The sequence below is a fragment of the Phaseolus vulgaris genome, chromosome 6 (genome assembly GCF_000499845.2).
Source record: "Phaseolus vulgaris cultivar G19833 chromosome 6, P. vulgaris v2.0, whole genome shotgun sequence".
In the NCBI taxonomy this organism is placed as follows: Eukaryota; Viridiplantae; Streptophyta; class Magnoliopsida; order Fabales; family Fabaceae; genus Phaseolus; species Phaseolus vulgaris.
The window spans coordinates 9,927,630-9,949,999 of NC_023754.2; the positions used below are offsets into that span (position 1 = coordinate 9,927,630).

General features: G+C 31.9%; 1 long non-coding RNA gene and 1 pseudogene across 2 annotated transcripts; one reads left to right on the forward strand and one right to left on the reverse strand.

Moving 5' to 3' along the window:
• Positions 1–165: 165 nt before the first annotated feature.
• On the reverse strand, positions 166–21,603 carry LOC137833344 (peroxidase RIP1-like; annotated as a pseudogene).
• On the forward strand, positions 1,253–4,321 carry LOC137833033 (uncharacterized). Of its 2 annotated transcripts, XR_011084654.1 has the most exons (4): positions 1,253–1,836; positions 3,134–3,185; positions 3,351–3,413; positions 4,146–4,321. It is a non-coding gene; the product is annotated as an uncharacterized lncRNA (long non-coding RNA). The 2 variants fall into 2 exon arrangements; XR_011084653.1 differs by lacking the exon at positions 3,134–3,185.
• Positions 21,604–22,370: the final 767 nt, after the last annotated feature.

A 22,370-nucleotide genomic window follows, 5' to 3' on the forward strand; every position in this document is an offset into this window, starting at 1 on the left:
CTTTTTTACTTTTTAAAGTATGGAGATAATGAAGAGCATGCAGAATAATGACCCTAATTAAAACATGATGAGATGATTAATTCTGTAAACATATCTAAGGTAAATAGAATTGAAAAAAAGGAGAGTATGATAGCACATTAACCTCGAAAGTTAAAATTGGAAGGATTAGTTGACTCTTCTACAATTGACTCTGATCTCTCAAGCATTCCCAGTAAGAGGCTTCATGTTACCCCATCATGATTATGGAAGCTTTGAAATCTCTTGCAAAAGCAAAAGGATTACTGTTGTACAGCTTCACCAAAGAGTCACTTTCACTGCCATCTTTTTTGAAGAGCTCTTGATCAGAATGAAGGAGACCCTTTTGAGTTAGCAAACCAGTGTACTATGAAGTGTCAACTCTTGAGGGAGTGACACGATCCAACGGTGCCAGATTACTATCTCCACCACTTTTAGGGCATGTGCTCTGCAAAGAAGATGCAAAGTAGGGGTCTATGTTGGTGTCATTGTAGATCCTGTTCCTATAGGTAGCATTGTGCAAATCCAATGGCGTGTGCACCAGAAAGAGCTACGAGATCTTAAAGGTCAAGTCCATTCTTTCTTTTTATTACATTACCAATCTAATTCACTTTCTAGCTCTTTCATAATTTATTTGTTCCAAAAGGTGAGAATAGAATTAAGATCAGTATGACTAGTGTCGACACTCACAATGAAAACAGAATCACGAGCAGCAAGATATCTGCACATGATACCACAGGACGTTTGCAAGCTTTGTCAACCGCTGCTTTGATATCATCAACCACCTCCAAACCTCTAATAGAGCCATGTTTGGTAGTGTAGTCTTCTCCCCTGTGAAATTTGGGGTGTCATCCAGCAGAACTGATCCATCACAAATCCTATAATTGAGCCATGCACATTACTTTTTTGAGGAACAGATAAGATAAAATTTAAGTTAATATAACAATGCAAGACTGTTTCAGGCCATGTTATTGTAACATTTAGGAAAGACATACACTTCAGTATTATTGAAAAGTGATTTTTACTCTCTTTGGAAAAGTAATGGGGTTTATTAGTGGACGTCAGTGTAACATCTAGTAAAGAATAATGATAATAGATGTTATCAAAACCTCTGTTAAAGGCACACACACTTTGTAGAGGTTATTTTTCAAACCTCTGGTAATGAGCCAAAGTAAAATATTAATCTCTTTTCTTTCACCTTCCTCTTGGGGTCTCTTTATTTTTAACCTAATGTGCAACGATGCTCTATTATGTCAATCTAGGTGTTCAGTTTGATCCAACTGTAAGCATTATTTTAGCCCCATTCTCTTCTTTCCCTCTCTGTTTCACCTTCGATTTTCACTATCATCCTATAGAAACCATCTCTTTCTCCTCTTTCTCTTCTTCTTCATCTTCTTAATCTTTGTTTTTTAATTTTCTTTCCTTTATTTTTAGGTTCGGTTGAGTGTGGGAGCAAGAGAATGGGAAAGGTGTATCCGAAGGAGAAGACTCAGAGTGTTAAGGGGAGGAGGTGTTCACGAATCTCCGGGAACACGTACCTGAATTTGGCTCAGCTTCACTACTGCAATCCTTCAGGTTTGGCTTCCATTGCAGGAAATTGTTGCTGCATCGATCTCGGGAAGAAAAGAGTGGCAGTGTTGCATGCCAGGAAGAGTGTGAAGGGACACAACGAGAATGTGAGGGTTTTCGATAAGAGTCTTATGATGATATTGCTGGTGAATTTGGTTAGCTACGATGTTGGTTCGTCGAGCTCCCAAAACTCCACCTTTCGATGATTCCCGTTCAAAAATCAAACTCAAGTCTCTCCCCATGCAATTCCCCGTATGTTTCACAAGAATAAATTTTCTGAAGTTATCAATTTAATGAGTTTTCTATAACTGCGTGTTTGCTTGACTTGTATCTGTTAATGTTCATGAGGGTTTTATTTGAGGAAAATTGGTTCGCATTTGTTTTACGGAATGAAACAAAGATTGTTATTATTTTTTTATGAGTTAATTAGAATAGTTATTATATGTTTGAAGGTTCACATTCTCCATTGATGAAGAACCAGTGTTAACGGGTTATGTTAGGGGATTGTTTTTTCTTTTTTGTTAATAATGGATTTTGGAAGATAATGTAGTTTATATTATAAATGGTTGTTGAAGTTTTCTCACTTATCTGGCCGTGGCTATGAGAAAACTATTACCATACTTGATAATGTCCATAAGGTCATATTATATGTTTGGTCATGCTGAACCTTGAATGTAATGATCTGGTCATTGAAATATTTCAGCATTTATTGAGATTTTTAGGGTTAGAGCTTGAGAATATGTCTTTGCCTGTTTCTTCCTGACCTTGATCTTACAAGAAAATGAACAAATTTCCACAGATCTGCTTAGACCTCTGTTGGATAGTGTAGGAAATATCAGAAACTCAATTGAATACTGTGTCAAGTTGTAATTTCAAACAGATACTTTTCTATTTCAAGTCACAATTAATATTAATCTTTATATTTAAAAATGATGATTTTGGATCTTATAATTTTATAATTTGTGAATTTTTCCCGTGTTTTAATCTTCCAAGTTCGATAAAATGAGGGAAATTGAGAATTATAAAAAATGTGAAAAGCAAGATTATAATTGTAATGTATAGAAAGTAAATAAAAGTATATTATATAAAAGAATGGAAATAGAAGTCACGTGAGGTTTGGAAGATTGGAGTGGAAACGACGTTTCCCTTGATTTAGAAGCTAAGCCATCTTGGCTCTAACATAACATGTAGTTTCATGTATTTTTCATTTAGCCGGTGGTTTATGTAGTTATGGTCTCAAACTCATAGATTCCATGAATTGATAGTTTCTTTGATAATTGTTATGTGTTCTTCTGTCTCTCTCTCTCTAAACTCATATGCCTCCAACTGTTATTAAGGTCGTAAAAAAGGATGAGCCGTTCAAATACTTATAAGAATGCTTTTGTGGCTGTTCTACCCCATAAGAAAAACTTGTTGAAGATGAAAAAGAAGTTTGTATCTCTACCTTTATCATTTGTCACTCTTGAGTTAGGATAATATGGTTGTGGGTGAACTGTTTTGAACTAAATATTTTTTTTCTGGCTTAATTCTAATAAACTGTTATTACTAGGTCACTGTAAGTAAAGTTGAACTCCCCAGAAAAGCATCAAATTCGAAATCTAGTAAGAGTTAATGTTACTACCTACACCCTTTCATTTATATGTATTTATCAGGTTATATTGTTATATCACTCCTTGCTGATGATAATCATTTTGTTAATCCAACGTCTTATCCTCACGGGATTAGCGATTGCATAATCCTGTTAACAATCACATTTTGGTTAACAGAAATTGCTTGAAGGTTTCAAAATGGGCTCTGGAATTGTTTGTCGGTGGTGCTGCAACACACAGGTATTGCTCCTTACAGTTGTATATTTGTATGTATTCTTTAAGAATTTGTATTTGTAATTTTCTTTTGATGTATTAAATACTCTACAGTTCAGCCCCTCCCAAATTGAGGTCCATGCACAATTTGCTTCTTTTTTGAAGTCATGAAAAGGAGAATTATAATAATTAAACAATTTCTTTATCAAGATAGGTTTTATGTTTTATTTAAAATCTAAGTCCTCTTTTCTTTCTTTGTTTTCAAATGGTTTAATTTTTATTTTATTTTATATCTAGGTGTCTTTGTTTTAAATTTTTTTCTTAAAAGATAATCCCTTTGAAAAATACTCTGTGATGTAAGGAAAGTTAATTTAAGATATATTTTTTTATTTGTTAATATTTAACTCTATTAAATTAAGGATTAAACTCTAGATGATTATTGTGTTGTAGAACAGTTATATTGTTTATTTTAATTGTAGGTATTTAGTATTTTTTTTTTCTAAATATGAGACTAGATATATTTGAATAAAAAATGTCATTTGCTCTTTTTTGTTTTTTTTTTTAATTAATATTGTTGTTAGCTCTTTCTTTTTATGATGCAGTTCTTCATTTCTTGGTATATAATTTCATTAATTAAAATTTAATAGATTTTGAATTGATTCCTTTGGTGTTGCCAAAAGAGAAATTGATAATTAGACTAATATTCTTGATCTAGCTTCAACTTTTGGTTTGTTCTTAAAAAGATTCATTGTCTTGTAGGCATTTCTTGAGCTGGGAGGATTATTAATTCTTTCAAATACAGGAGCTGCACTAGATGCATTCAAAATTGTGAGGGGTTAAGAGTTTATCATATGTTCTTTTTTTGGTTTGGAAATTTGATCTTTATGAATAGACTTTTAAAGTTTCATAATTTGTTATGATATAGATATTGTAATTGTGGTCCAGGATTGTAAGTTCTACGTATCATCCATATGTGGTTTATTTGAATAAACTTCTCAAGTTTTTTGTTTTTATATTAACTTGTCTAATTTTATTTTATTTTATTTGTTTTTTCGTAAGGTAATCTTAGCTTATTAAAAATCCTATTGCATTTTTTCATTTTATTTTTTTCTCTTGTATAAAAAAATTTATCCAAACAAACCTTTTAGTAAAAACTATTTCCTTTCCTAGACTAATATTAATTGAGTGCAACTCCTTAGACACACAAATACACATACTTGTATTCATTGTTAAAAAAAATATCAATGTAAAATAGGTTCCTTTTAAATATAAGTAAATCTTCATTAGCTAAAAAAGAAAACATTATTTAAATTTTTTTAAATGACAACTTTGTTTATTTTCATAAATTTTGTTTGATAAAAATTATCAATATAATAAATTTATTTATTTATAATAAGAATCAAACATAAATTTTTATGTTCATTATTCTAACACTTGTTACTAAATAAATCTTAATGAATAAGATGAATAATTTAGTAAGTAATATGTATTTCTTATATCAATATAATTATTTGGTATTAATACGAAATTATTGAAAAGTAAATAATAAAAAAGTTGAAGGATAGTAATGTATTAATGTTAGGTGGTAGAAGAAGAACAAGGGTCTGAGAAAATCGTTGGACTATTCTGGTTTAACATTTTTACTATTTATCACCTACTTTTTTATATATACACCTCCTAGAAGTAGTGGGGGTTTTCAAATTGATGGGAATAGCGGGGATTTTCAAACCGTCGGGAATAATGGGGGTTTCAAACCGTCGGAAATAGCAGGGGTTTCAAACCGTCGGAAATAGCGGGGGTTTTCAAACCATCGAGGATAGTGGAGGTTTTCAAACAGTCGGGAATAGCAGGGGTTTCAAAACCGTCGGAAAGTGATTATTTTTCTGGAGTTCGTAGAAACCGTCGGTAATCACTTAGCAATGTTGGATCTTCTAAGGGAAAAACAAATCGCGGGTAACACACTTAACAAGGGTTAAAACAGCTGGTAACACCAAATATAACCTCGTTAAAATTAATTTCTTTTTGTAGTGAACGTATGGAGTGTAAATATCCCCCACCCTTGGAATTAATATTAACATGTCTTACATTCATGATTAGCAAACACACATTTATGTTGTTCGTATTTATACATAAATGTTGTTTTAGATGAAAAGAACATATCGTTCAATTCCCAGCTTTGATCAAACCACTTCAAAAACACCTTTAATTCCACCTAAATAAATTTTAGCAAAAAATATTCCAAACCTTTAATTCCCTACAGACATGTGGATCTGAAAACAATGTCTCATCAGCTACTAATTTAGGAGTTTTAGGTCTTTCATTATATACCACTGCAGCTATAGAAGAGGTGAAGACAACTCGTTTCACAGATAGTGATTTTGCACATGATTTGAGAATATTAAGAGTTCCCATCACAGCTGGATCAATCAAGTCAGCCTGAAACAAGGAAAACAAGAGTTAGCAAGGGTCAGAGAAGTAATTTTTAAAGTTATTTTCTTTTTCTCTCAAACAAACAAAACAACCAATGATCAATTTAGAAAGTCATCAAAAAGGTCATTTCCAATCAATACTACAAACATTTTAAAAACTTCAAGCATATCAAAAAAGCAATCTAGCTAAGTGATTTAAATCGTCTCTCAACCATATATATCTTAAATAAGAGGAGCAAGTAAAAGAATTTTTTGATAAATGAATTCTAAAATACAATTTCAACAGTGCATTGACATTTCTGATGGAAGCAACTTATACATAGCTTCACATAAAAATATGTTGTGATTTCCACTGTGCCTCCCAATTTTATTCCGGTGAAAGAAACTTTAACGAATTTGAAGTGACTTAAAATTGTATATTTTTTATGGTGGTTGAAACTGAATAATAATTTTTTAATGTTAAACATTCATCTCTTGTACAAAATGTTCATCTTTAACACCTCTTGTACAAAATGTTCATCTTTAACACCTCTTGTCACATGCCACATTATCTCTCAGGTGAAATTTTTCAAGATTTCGGTTCTTCAAGTCAAAAAATCATTAACTAACACAATTTTTTTAAGTCAAGGAACCATTAAGTAATACAGTTCAAGATGCTATTACGTCACTAATGTCCTTGTTATTAGTTTTGTGTAGAGAGGGAACATCGTATCCTCAACTATACATTTTCTTCATTATAATTCCATAATACTAGTAGTTTAGACATAGTAGGTGTTTATTCATGAAACTTAAATTTTAAGAAATAGATATTTAGAATATATAAATTATAATTGTTGGAGATCCCACATCGACTAGAGATTACAGCATTCCATAGTATATAAGTGGGTGAAAACCTCACCTCATAAGCCGGTTTTTTGGGATTGAGTTAGGTTTAAAGTCCATTTCTTAATGTGGTATTAGAGCTATTTTGAGTCTATCCTAGTGAGTGTTTGTTGGACATATCGTGTCACCTGCACCCATAATATGTTGTCGCATGCACGATCTATTACTCTCGTCATGAGGAGGTGTGTTGGAGATCCCACATCGACTAAATTTCATAGTATATAATTGGATGCAAGGTTGGATAAGAGTATCATTTGCAAGACACACACATGCTATCAGATCATTATTGGAGTATCTGCAATGCTTCATATTGTAAATTTTTTGTTGGAGATGTTTAACTTTCAACGTGAGAAACTATAGAAAACTAATATAGATTAGTGATATGAACTAAGGATTATAGCATGCATGAAAGGATTACAACGTGTGCATGCAACTCATACTAACAAAGCAGGCATGAAAGTGCAAAAGCAGTAAAGATGCTCCCATATGTCGTTCACGAAATATGGCTCTTTGAACAACTGACTTGATGATTGGAAGTGCCTGGGCAAACCATGTTGTAAAAATCAAGACTGAGCTAATGAAAAATGCCAAAAATACTATTTGGAACCAAAACTAGAAAACTAGTGAATCACCTCCAATTACTGCACATCACTTTCATAAGCAATTACAAAGACACATAATCTGTTGGTTCCCTAAGAATTTGTGCATCAGAATTTTAGCAATTTAATCAAGGAAAATAACAAGACCTCTAATTGTTGTTTCAGTAGTTCTAAAATCTGAAAATTAAAATTGTGCCACTACGAACTATCAGCAGAGGTCAATCAACAATTTTTTTTTCTTTAAAGCAATTTCTTAAACACATTATCTACTTCAAACCAAATTCAAGTGACAGCAATCTAATTCAATCCTTCCATCAAATGCTTCAAATCACATATTTAAAATAATGCTAAATCAGCTACCACACATGTATGAATTGCACCAGAAAATTCATTCACCAAACATGAAAATCGAAAAACAAAAATTGCATAGTTCAATCATACCTATAATGCTTCAATTGAGTTATGCACTGGAACAACTTCATGCGCTCATTTAATCTTTCACCAATGCTCAATTATAATATATCATTATCATTTTATAGTTGCTTTCTCACAACATTATTTACTCTCGTACTAGGTATCACCTAATAATATAGAAAGGAAGTTAATTTAAATTGAATCATCACACAATATAAGATACATATACATATGGTAATCATATAACACTTGTACCGACCCGTCCTCGGGCGTTGACCAAAGTCAAACATACGGTGGAACCCACCAAGGGGCTCCAAGGAGGAAAGTTAGTGTGTTGACCACTTTGAGCATCGCCATGCATGGGCGTCGCCAGGTATGGGCGTCGCCAGGTGTGGGCCTTGGGCCCCGGGTGGCTTCAAGGCCATATTCCCAGTACCAGTAGGGAGTAACCTGACTCGTGAAGTACTCATGCATGAGGTGTAGGGGTAATCCCTAGGACAGATACGACCCGGAGAGGGCCACGCCCCAGGGGTAATCCACGTGCATGGTATGAGAGGAAGGCTGATACACACCCAAGGCGAGTGACTAGAGGCTGGGGCGCATGAGTTAGCACTCAGGTAGTCACTCCTTGCGCTGGATGCACTTCGAGGAAGGAAGACTTACACGCTGGGATTTCCCTAAGTTGGGTTACAGCGTCGTAAGGCCTTCCACGTGGAGTTGCGCTTAAGTCAGAGAAGCCACTTGGCAGTAAGCACTGAAACCCAAGGTATATAAGCTTTTCTGAAAGCTTAGAGAGGTACGTTCTAATCATTTGCATGCTTACACACTGTACGCACGAGTGATTTGAGCACCAAAGAGAAGTTCGTTAGAATACAGTTACGTGCCTTCAGAACATCGCAGTTACGGTGTTCCGATACGGAGGTACATGGTGTTTTCTGCCTACTGACTTGGGCGTCGAAGTGCAAACGGCCGCTAGAGCGCCCTTTGTTCTTCTGTGTTTCATGTACTCACGGCAGTGCAGGGTGAAGATCTGGAGTCAAGAACGAGGGATTCTTTGATACGCGAGTCGCAACAACGCACTAACCACAATCTGGTCAACCGGCAGGAACAACACTAGCAATGCAACACACATACACAACAAATTACAACTCAATCACTTTCAACTAAGATGTAGAAATTTTTTAACCATATCTCAATGGAATATTGTAATTTTCTACATTTGATTAGTGTTTGTGCTATTGTGTAATTATTCAAGTGTCAACACATAGTTGCATGATCTCATATGTTTCAGAAACTCATGTACCACCACTAAGACTTAATGTTTAAGCAATAATAGTGTCACTTAAACATCATTTATTTCAAAAGAGAGAGAGTCATTGATAGTTTTAGTTTAGCAGTCAAATTAAAAAGATTTCAGTGTAGACTATCTATCGCAATGATAGACTCTCTAACACCAAGTTGACTCCTAACGAATTCAATAGTGAATATAGTGAAACAATGTTCAGAACCTATCTGCAAGCAATAAAAATTAGCAATAACAATAAAGTAAAGGGAATGGTTTATCCTAAGATTATAATCCTTTATCTCTCACACAGATGTCAAACTTAATCAATTAAATGTCAATCAAATTCAACCAAATCTTATTTGCAAAACAAGCATTTACTAATGTATTTAGTATCTCACTAGTTTCAAGTGTATACACTTGTCATATGTTTATCTTCTACCACTCAAACTAAGCGAACAAGTGATTGAGTAGAAGTAAAGGAACTAACCAAGAAATCTAATTAAATAAAAGAGTTGAATTCTAAACAAGCGTTCAAAAACAATTCCTTTGACAAAAACTTTATAAAAAATAAATTATAATGTGCTACAGAAAATTGAAGAACAAAACTTTATTTAACAGAAATTCAATGAGAAATCACAAGTGAATCAATTCAAAAGGTTTTAGTCTTTCATATGGAGGCAAAAGAAAAAAAGAAAAATACAAAAAGGAAATAAAACTAAGGTTAGAGTGTGTTGTGCGGCTATGGAACGTGATGCCCAAAAATGTGACCCTAACGTTCCTTTTATAATCCTATTTTCTTTGCTCAAAATCGAAATCAGAATCTGCCTTAGGATATTGTCTTACAATTACCAAGTTTTTCCTTTCTCTGTTTCAAATTATCAAGCAAATATCTTATTTCCAGATCAATTCCATATTTGATTTTCGCTTTCTCTTTCAAATATTTTTTTTTCAAACTTTGTTCAGATTTGTGCATTCATTATAATTAAACATAGTGTTATTGCGAGAGATATTTGAAAAAGATTTTCTCTTGAACAATATCTTTGAATGATATTTGTTCTATTTTTTTTGTGCTTAACAAGGGATTTTCAATTTTAGAAATTCAACAGAATATCCCTGCAGAAGATTTGATCCCAATTCTTTTTCTGAGATATTTTCATATTTAATTCTCTAATTCTTTATTTCAGATTTTGTTTCCCGTTTTCATTCGAAGAAGCAACTTGGAATTTTGTGTGAGTGGACTGCAGTTCTATCAGATCATCTGGTTAGACATTTCCATGAGAAAAATTAGATCGTCTACTGCGACTAAAACACAAGATTAACATAAATAACAGTTGAGACCAAAATAATTCCAATTAGATGAATCTCAATTAATATACTAGATTTATTCATGATTAAAGTCTAAAAATGTATTATTAAAGCTTTAAAGTGTGAATGAAATTATTCTCATCATTCATCCTAGTCTTTCTCTCTTTGTAAGAAATAACATGGCAAAGTTCAAGAAGAAGAGGGTGAATTGAGCTTTGAAAAGTTTTCACAGATTTAGAAATTTTACTTTTTTTGAAAAACTCACTTCACTGAATCAGCATATTAAAAGTTTCAGGGTTAACCATTTAACATATTGATCTACTAAGATTATAACAAACAACGAATTAAGGCAAGAATTAAAAGATCAAGAAAGAGAGAAAGACATGATAATTTTATAATGGTTCACTTTTTATCAAAAGCTACATCCAGTTGCTTAGCTACACCATATATGCTCACACTTTACATTCCAATAACACATTACTAGAGGATCAAGAACCAAATTCTTGCATCCTACAAGAACTGGTTCACTACAATTCTGCAAAACCCTATTACAAAACCTACACTGAACACCTTATTTAGCCAAACAACTTACAATCTACCCAAAAAAACATAATACAAGAAAAATATCACCTAATTCAGCTCATTGCACTTAAACCAAGAATTAAATCAGGTGAACTCTTCTTGAACACAAGAACACAACTCTCAATCTCATGATTATAACTCTTTGAAAAAGTTCTTTCTCTAAAAAAAAATCAAAATTTCATTCAATTCTAAAATGTTTTCAGAATGAAAGTTATATAGAAGTATCTATTAGGTTTAACAAATTAAAACTTCAAAATAATATGTTGATTTCAGTTATTAGTGAAATACACAGATTGAATTATAGTTTCAACATGTTAAAACAAACTGATAAATCCTTTTGAGAGAATAAATGATTTCAATCTATTAGAAAATCAGTTGAACAAATTGAAATCACTTTACCAAAACTACTTAAAGTTCTAACTAATTTTAATTTATTAACTCGACAATTTAACCTATTAAAGTACTTATTGTAGTTCAAAAGAACTTCAGCTAAGAACAGTTAACAAATTTAACTACCATTTTAACTAGTTAAAATTTCTTTACCAAAATAAGTTATAACCACTTTTTTTAGTAACATATAAAATATCACTTTAACATCAAGAAGAAATAATACAAATAGATGACACACACACACACAAAAAACAAAGTTTTCTTTTCTTCATGAAGGTTGGATTCAACAAATACAATTTAGCACAAGCTTCAGCTCCAACACTCTTAAAGCTACAAACTATTACCTAAGTTGCACACCCTATCACTTGAGCAATAATGAGTGATACATGTAATCGTGACTTATCTCTTGGATGTTTCTTCAGTGGTATGTCATCACTTGATTGATATTAGATCAGAAAGCTCAATAGATAACAAAACATACATTTTTTATACAAAACTTCTATGTTGAACATATTATAGGTTTTACAAGCTTTACAACATACGAGATGAATTCTTGCTTTTGAATTACTCACAATATCACACAAAATCACCATTGGAAAATAATTCTTTAACTACAATTTAAAGTGCATTATAACAACGATTCTATAACCATTATTGATTAAATCGTTGTTGAAAATTGAGATTTTTTACGACAGCTCAAACCATTGTCATTTATATTACCTACAATTATTATTCTTTTGTAAATTATTATTGTATATGCAACCTGCAGTGACAATTCATAGTGAGAATCATTGTTGTATATGTGATACAAATTTAAAGTTGATGACAAATGCAATATGTGAAAGTAATAATAGAGTTGTAACGACGTTTACAAAAGAGATGAATGAAGAAATGCGCTCAAAGTACATATTGGAGATACGACAACTATTTTAATGCAACTTTCATATTAAAGTTAATAAGTTTTCTAAAATATCATTGATCAAACATCAACAATAATGTTTAGAAACATCGTTATTTGTGGGTGTTTCTCATATTAGGTTCTTCCATTTTACGCTAGTTAATTAATGCATTATCATAATATGTCTAATTTCCCAATTTATTATTATCCCTATATAATTAATTTTCTATTGAGTAAATCTAATAATTAACTTCATTTACATTTGAGGTAGTGTGCTTACTATCAACTATTTCTTCTTCTTTTTTTCTCTTTTTAAAATCCTATCCACTTAGTAACAATCTCCAAATATCAAACTTTACACTAACATAATCTCTCATTTATGAAACACCTCAAGAAAAAAAAAGTTAAAATCTTAGTACGAAACAAACTACTTATCAAAATCATGGATATGATCAACCAAATCTGATCCTTACTTTACTACCTCCTTAGTATTGTATTACCTTCTTAGTATTATATTCTAACAACACAATAGAATCCTAATTATTCTCTAAACATAGAAAGAATTTAGAGAAAATAAAATTTTGGAGAGATCTAATAAAAATAAAGAATAAATATATATAACTTATTTATGAAAAAAAATATTATTTATTTATCTAACATTTATCTTTAATAAACCTTAGGTATAACATAATTTATATATAAGAGAAAATTTTAAAATTATGAATAATAGTTAATAGTTTCTCTATTTAATATTTTTTATCATAAAATATTAATAATTTTTTATGAAAAAATATTTTATAATTTTGTTTTGTAAAAACTATTTAAAATTTGTATAATAAAAAACTTATCCAAACCAAACTCTAAAATATTGATTTACTTTAGTTTAGATTTTACATTAAATTTAAACTAAACCAAAGAAAATTTTATATTTAATTGGGAGATTATTTGATGAAAATCGATGAGAGTCTCAAAACCCCATAAGCCCTTAATATAAACTATACAGGAAACTATTTAGGATTTTTCTACCTGATTCACAATACCATACACGTCTACTTGGAAACTGATTAATGGTTCAACGAGCAACTGTAAGTTTTACTTTTCAGTAAATAACCTATTTTTTTAATTTTTGGACTTTTTATCCAATGGGCCCAGAACCCAACAATAACCCTAAATTTTTTCGGCATTTACTTCCTGCACCTCCATCGTTTTTTCCTGCATCTTCATAATTTTTTTAACTCCAACATTACCCTTCGACAAAAAAGTGTTGGGTTTTTTTTTTTCATTTCGGAATTGTATATTCCATACAACTTCTGAACTTTAAAATTTAGAATATAATTTTGTATTCTGAATTATAGAGTTTGAAAGATATTTTCAAATCCAGAAAATATATCTGGACACTACAATTTAGAATACGAAATTATATTTCGAATTGTAGAATTTGAAAGGTATTTTCTGAATTCAAAAATACCTTGTGAAGTGTACAATTCAAAATATAATTTTATATTTCGAATTGTAGAGTTCGAAATATTTTTTAGATTTATATTTTGAATTGTAAAGTTCGGAAGATATTTTCAAATCCATAAAATACCTTCTAAACATAAGTCAACAGTTGTTTTATATAGGCTGAGAGAAGTGGTCATTGTGAATTTGTTTTTTTACTGTTGAGGAAATTCAACTTTTTTGGATGTTCTTTTGCATATGACGAGCTTGTTTAAGTAGGATTCATTAAATGTAATCCATGAACCATTAAATGCTTCATTATTCTTTTATATAAAATTTTCAGGATGTGCTTATCACTTCTTCTTGGATAGTGTGTCTTTATTTGTTTTTTCTAATCATGTCGTATGAAGCAGATAGTCTTTCCAAAGTTTTCAATGTTTAGTATTAAGGAATTTTAGAAGAAAAACAACTTTAGTCCGAACTCCAAGAGATCTTGATGTTTTAGCTTGCATCTTTAATGGATCCCTTTGGCAAACAGAAGTCACAGACATTCCTAAAACATAAAATAAGCATGTATATTTTTGTGAGGTATGATGTTAACTTACTTCTATGGGCTTATCATATGAACGTATTTATGATATGTCAGACGAAAAATTAGATTGCAAAGTGTTGTATTATCTATAAGACGAAACAATTGTGTCTTACATGATTTGTTGTTTAAACAAATCGTCTTACAAACGAAGTGTGACCATGTTTTACACTTAACTATTTTCAACACTTAATCAAAATCCTAGGGTGTTGTAATTTGACCCTAACAATGATTTCATTACAACTTAAGCCACATACACGTGTCACAATATGCAAGAACCCTCATAGCTTCTTACCAACCGATATCTTAGTGTGCGACTTATACTAGTAGTGAAGCAATGGGATTTATGTTACATTGTAAGTTGATTTACTTAATACACCAAATAATCGAGGATTGACATATCATCCTAGATTTGTGACCTTACATTTTTACATATATACATATATATCATTTAAATAATACTTGGTCATAACATCAGTCAATTCTCACAAACTATCTACCTGTAAGCGTTAAAGAAAGACATGTAAAATATACTCATAATTTCATCACAACAATTTAAAAATATGAATATAAAAATATTTAAATAAAAATAAACCAATATTTAACAGAGTTTTCACATCAGATATCATGCTCTCTTCATTATATTGCATCACTATTTAAAGAACAACTAATAAAACATAAATCATTCCACATCAACAGTTAAACATAATAAGTTATACAAAGTTTCACTCATCCAATCAAGCTCAAAGAAAGCTAAGGTGATAAGTTACAACAAAACCCACTTATTTAGTGCCTCAAATTTGTTGGGTGGTTGAGGAAGTCGCTTAGTAGATTTATATAGAAAATTATGAGTTCTGCAAAGTTCTGAAGTTCTCAAACATCTCAAATTGGCACTTTAATCTACAATAAAATTAACACATTTGACATAAATTTCAATATAGCATAACAACCTAAACTCAAGTGAAAAGTAAACAACAGCAAAACAGTTACCACTAAGACCATATTAAAACCAAAACATTTTACTAGAAACATTGTCATCCAACATCAAATTTTCCAGGTTTAAGAATCAAGTTCACAAAAAAATAGTCATTCCCAAATTAATAACGCAATATTATAATTCATATACAAATTCAACTCCCAACCTAATATTAATATCAACAAATCTTCAACTTTCATCAACATTACAAATTTAATTGAAATAAAACTAAGTAAATTAACTCTCCTCGCACTTACTTGCTCAAACTAGACAACATCAACTACCTAAAACATGACTTCGAAATTCATATTAAGAAAATCAAATTTAACAAGACCAAACTCAATTATACAATCCTAAATAAAACAATTAGATATCAAGATGAACCTATCACACCTAAAATAATTTGTTATATAATACAATCTAACATTCATCAAAATTTCTTCCAAACTCAAATGTTCTACACATCTTCCAAGTTCAAGCTCAACTAAAGGATAAAATTTCAATAATCATTCACCAACGTAAACATTTACCTCTAACTCATTTTGAAAAGCAAGTAATAATAGTTTCCCTTACCTGAAAATCTAGTTACTCCCAAACAACAACAGTACTTGATTCACATAGGAACCTCCAACCTTTCCATAAAAAAACCTTGATAATCAAATTGAAGATTTGACCGTGGTCTATACTAGTAGAGATTTATCTTTTCCTATCAGACTACACATGCAAGCACACAACCTAGGGATGAAAACCATTATTCTTGAAAATAATTCGAGGGAAAGAGGGTCGAAAAGAAACTTACTCTAAAAAAATTTATGACCATATACCTTCTATTCTCTAGTAGCTCCACTTTGGTAGGTTTGGATCTTGAAAAGAATGAACGATTAACTTAGAAATCTAGAGAGAAGGAACAAGAAAATAGTTTTAGATAGATACTGGTTTTAAAGAAGATTAACTTAGAAATCTAGAGAGAAGGAACAAGAAAATAGTTTTAGATAGATACTGGTTTTAAAGAAGTGAAGTTAGAATTGTTAACTTTTCCATTTATGAGCTTTTCAATTTAAACAACCCAAGCTTCATCTCACTTTAATTATTTATAATCTTTGACAAATTATCTCAGCTTTTACATAAAATTTTACTTTAAAATAAATATTTCTAACAAAAATAAACTCATTGAATTTTTTTAATATTTGGAGTCTTCAAAATAGTTTTATTAGTTTTGTTGATCAAGGATAATTTCATCATTTTATTAAAATTGACTTAATTAGTTTTTATAGATTTTTAAAAATATTATTAACTATACTAAAAATATTTATGACTTAAGAATTAAGTGTTATTATTTTATCTTATTATTGAGATATTTAAATAAAAAAATAATTATTTTATTATTTCTTAAATTATGATGAAAAAAAATTAAAATGTAATGTGTGTGTAGCCTAAACCTTAAACAAACCCTAGGGTCTTGATTAAATATTGAAAACACCCAGGTTCAAACATGATCATGCATTGTCTATAAGACTTTAAATGCTCAACAACAGATCATGAAAAATGCAAGTATTGTATCCAATAGATGAAACATTAAAAAAATTCTCTTGCGTCTCATAAAACGTACATAAGATAAGATGATATGAGCATATGATACATATACTAAGCTAACATCATATTACTTAAATACATATATTTGTTTATTTTATGTTATACGAAAATTATTGTTGTCTCCATTTGACAAAGCCCTTATATGATCAGACCATACACTTATAGGATTAGACGATACATACAAATAACATTGTACCGTGTGAATATGTGTGTATGTGGAGGGGGGATGAGTGTGTGATTGTGTATATGTGTGTGCAGGAAATATTCACTGCCTTCATCTGCCATTAAAGGTAAAAGCTAAAGTCAACATCAAATGATCTCTTGGGAAAACAGTTAAAGTTGTCTTCTTGACCAACTTCCTAACACAAAGAACATTTCAACTCTTACCTAGATATCTGTCGTGTACGATGTCGACTTTTATTGTGAATTAGTGAAAAAGGCTATGCTACCTTGGGAGATGAGCATTGCCAGCTATCAAAGACATTATGTAAAGATGAAGTGCATTAAATGCAATGAGTATATTCAAGCTCGACAGACAAAGAGAAGTCATCAGAAGAACTGAAGTTGTTCAACGACTATAAAAAGTCTTTCAATAACTATCTTCTTCTAGTGCCTATATAAAACCTACCATCAAGAAGAAGAATGTTGAAAATTAATATTGCACTATACGAGCATTATGTCTAGATGTTGAGCAATCTTCAAAGCTCCATAAAAGAGATCCTGGAACTTAGAGCACAGAAAATGCCATATCCATGGACCAAAATAGGTCATTAGAAGAACACTAAAAGTGTTCACTCAGTCACCTAAAAGAGTGAACATCCAATTTGTATTTGTCAAAATACATAACACCTTCCTAGAGTGTAAGAAAATCTGAACTAGGACAGAAAACCTAAACCTTGTATTCATTGTCAAACACAATCTGATGGATTTGTGTCTTCTTCTTTGCGGTTTTTGAGTGAATTTGCGGAAGCTCCATGGATTGATGGTGGAACAAGGATCTCACGTAGAGAGCTGGACTCCTTGAAGGTGCATGCTAAGTATGAAGAGTGAGTTGTGAGGCCATCTCACTTGGAAGATGACGGTTGGAAGATTAAGAGCCTATTCCTAAGAGGTTTTAGGCAAAGAGTGAGAATGGCACAAAATTGGCAGCATTTCACTAATGAATTAATCTTTTGAAAACATGAGGTAGGCTCCTCCTTTTATAGCTAAGGAGGACCAGAAATGACAACAAATTGGTGGGAAATTCAAAACCTAATGAGTTGAAAGTTGGTGCCTAATGGTAGCTCACATGACAAGTGTGACAAGGTGTGTCTCATGTGATGCCATTAGGTCTAAATGACCGGCCTTAGTTAGATTAGGTGTTTCTAGAAACCCTAATCTAACTTAGGTTGGTTTTTAGAAGCCAATATTCAACCTAATTACAATTTAAACAATTTTACAAAGAAAATTCCTATGCTACTTTGACAAGAATTTAAAGACTATGCTACGCTTGATTTTGGACCTCTTGGAACATGTAGAGGTAAGTTTCTCTACCATCAGTAGCAGTGTTCCAATCCTCATCAAGCCTCTTAGCCATGACCCTTGTAGTTGGCCCAATATGTCTTGATGTTTGGCTCTCCTTTGGGTTGGTGTTTAGCCCTCTTCCATCACAATCCTCCCTAGTGATTAGACCCAATGATATATTGATCATTTAAACACTTAACCTTCAAACCTTAGACGAGAGTGGTTGTTTGGCAAAAAAAATACTCAGAGGAGTAGCTTGGTAAGGATTACTTGGTCGAGCCAAGAATGACTTGGGAAAGAGTACTCTTTCACGGAGTCAACCAAGAGTAGTTAAAAGCCTAAAGAATACTCATTGAGTTAGAAGTGGGTGGTTGGATTCAACAATACTCGATTAAGCCGGGAGTGGTTGGAGTAAAGAATACACATTAAGCTAAGATTGGCTAGGACCAAGAATACTCATTAAGAAAGGAGTGACTAGAATTAAGAATACTCAAGTGGTTAGCTAGAGTGGTTATGATCCCTAAGAATACTTTAATATACTTTGCAGCAACAGTCTACCAAGTTGAACTTGACTTGTTGGTCAAAAACTATATGTAGTCTATTATGACAAACAAACCAATATAAATTGTTATGTGTATTTTCTCTTCCTTATCTCCCTCACTTTGCATGTTATTATCATCTTCACTAACTCAAGAAGAAGATTTACTATGAGAGTATTTTTTTTTATCAAAACATATCTTAACTAAGTATTTAATTTGTACTTGTGGCATTTAACCAGACGCAAAAATCATGATTTGATCACTTGTGAATCATTAATCAAGTGATTTATATTAGTTTCTTAATTTGTGTTTGTCTTGACCACTTAAATCAAGAAGTTGAGTTTAAAATAAGTTTTCAAATATATTTATCTAACTAAGTATGTTATGAAGTTTTGATGGTGCATCTTCCTTTTTTTCATAAAACGTAACTTGTTGAGAAAATATTTATCAAGAACAATTTTCATTAAGTCAGTCTATTCCAATAAAAAAGTTCAATTCAAACTTGTGCTTGTGTAAGTTCATTAGAGACACAATTAGACCATGCTTGCAAAAATTATTTTAGAAATTAACTAAATCACAATTAAATCATCATTCTTATAATATATATATATATAATATGTATATATAATATATATATAAGGGTTAACTAATAATTTAAATAGTCAACATAACATGATATATTAACATATTAGTCACACATCACATTCTCCTTTTGGAGAACATTACAATAAATTTCACACCAATCACTTATATCTAAGATGACAAGAATTATCAATTGTATCTTTAATTATTTAAAGTAACTTTTCACATTCAATGTTTTCCGAAAGACTCATACTAAGCATGTTCCACTTGTTAGAAAAGATGGCTTTAAACTAGAGGGGGTGAATTGTTTAAAGAGGTTTTCGCAATCTTTTCAAAGCTAGAATTAACTTATTTCAGAAACCAATTGATTCAGCAATTCAGTTAGCCAAAACAGCAAGCAAAACTGTAATACCAGGAAAAACAATCGGTTGTTTCTTCGAAACAATCAGTTGTTTATACCAGCAAACAACAAACAAACTGAATTTAAAGAGTTAAGGATAGAGAGATTTTAAACAGTTGTTTATACTGGTTCACTCCAAACTAGAGCTACATCCAGTCTTCTCAGAAACCCTAAGGATATCCACTAAGAAATCACCACTTGATCACTTACACCACAACCAAGAGAATGACCTTGAACACCTCAAGAAACACACTCTCATTGGCCAACACTAAGATTGTTGATCTTGAACACCTTAAGAACACACAACCAATCTCAGCAAAACACACACACGAATTGTTCAGCAGTTTACAAAGATTACACTTGTTACAGATGAATATCTGAAATCAATACAAGCAGAATCCTATTCAGCACCTTGATCAATCTCTCAACTCTTAAGCAATCTCAGAACTCTTTGAAAAACTCTTAGATCAAAACTTTGTTTTAAGATACTTAAAACATTAAAACAGTGTTTAGAATATATCTAAGAATATAGTTTGTTATCAAATCTTAACAAACTCTTAATTGCATTTAAAGTTGATTGGTCAAAGCATTTAATGACTAGAGCGTATTCAGTTAAAGCATTTAAAGCCCAGTCAAAGAAAACAGTTTTTCTGTTATGGTTTTAAAACAAACAATCCATTGTTTCCTCGAATCAATCGGTTGTTTTGTTATTTAACAAAAACACCATTCAAAAACAGTTTTCAAACTTTCTCAAAACACCTAAGTGTAAACAATCGGTTGTTTCGACAAAACAATCAGTTGTTTCAACTTAGTTTGAAAAACATTTTGCTTTGATAGAATTGAGATGCTAATTGTTTTGAGATTTAATCTAAGGGTTGATTACAACAAAGAACTACCGCAGAACAAGGCTAAAACCAACACAGCAGCATCAAGCAAAGCAGAGGCTTCATCATCCTTCAAAGGATTTGGATTCTTCAAAACATTGAACACCACTTGGTTCAACAATCTCCACCTATTTGATGAAGACAAATCCCTGATGCTTGTGTTGTTCTTTGATTAAATCTGAAGCAATTCCTGCAAAAGAACTTTGAGTAATACATTGAACTTCTGATATTCTGTTAGTATACAGATAACCAATTAAAGCTTGAACCATCTAATATCAGAACCAAATAACATCACTAAAACTGTTTTTAACAAAATGGAAAACAGAAACTTAAAACTAATTGGAAACATAGCATATATCTCCCCCTATTTGTCTTCACAAATAGACAAAGATAAGAGATAAAATAAAACATTGTTCCAATTACATCAGAAATAAAACAGCAATAGCAGAAGGAAAGAAATTTTAAAACCAGAAAAGAGAACAGCCAAAAACAATCGATTGTTTCGATGGCCAATCGGTTGTTTTTCTCTCAGTCTTCTTCATCAGCAAACTGAAGATCAAAGATTTGATTCTGGACAGCTTCAATCTGTTCGTCCAGAGTCATAAACCTTGCATCCATGTTGTCAAACCTTGTGTCTATCCTCTGAAAGTTGCTAACACATAGATCATGAAGGCTCCTTTGATTTTCAGCAAAGGTATCTAGCCTATTCACCATGAGTCTTTCAAAAGGAGACATGGTTTGCATTTTTTCTCCTTGATGTTCAGCATCAGCACTAGGACCTGCATCTTGAAAATCTTCAGCTGGATCTTCATGTTGAACATCCATGTCAGCAGGTTCATCTTGTTCAAGGTGAGCAGCACCACTTGACGAGGCACCATGATCACCATCCTTACTTAACCATTTTCCACCTATTTTTGTGAAGCCCATCTTGCTGAGTGATCCATTGTTCAACTCTTGAGTTGACTTGACCAGCTCAGAAGTTTCATCTTCAAGATTAACTTCAAAATAGTGTAGAAATTTAGATATTAAAACAGCATAGGGATAGTGGTAATCGCCTAACCTCATGGCTTTTTGCATATGTTCCTTGATTATGTGAATCCAATTGATCTTCACTTTCTTGGAGATGCAGAAGATGTAAACCAGATCTTCTTCAGTCAACACAGAGTGATTACTCCCCCTTGGAGTTAGGATCCAAGTTACAATGAGAGCAAGCAACCTCTCATCAATCTTCAAGCCTCCAACCGAGCAAGTGCTAACTTGAGATTGTTTGTTCTTCAAGCAACTTTTGTAGAAATGGATTTTGTTGAAATCTTCTACCACACCAAGGTTTCCTTTGTTGATTCTCAATCCAGAGAACTTAAGCCCAGCTACAGCAGCCCAAACCTCATGGGTTATCTCCATCTCCACACCTTTCACATGAGAGACTAAGTTGTTTCCCTCAAACTTCAAGTTGGTGTAGAAAACTCTCACCAAATCTGGATATATGTTCCCTTTGAGCTCCAGAAACTTTCTGAGTGATTGGTCTTTGAGAAGCCTCCTCACATTGTCAAGCTTTTGACTTTTCAGCCAGTCAAAGCACACAACCTTGGGGTTGTTTATCTTCTTGACACTTGTTTCATATCTATACTTCTCAATGAGATCGGTGTCACCAGAAAACCAGCTTTCAAGCCTTCCTCCAAACCTTACAGCTCTGG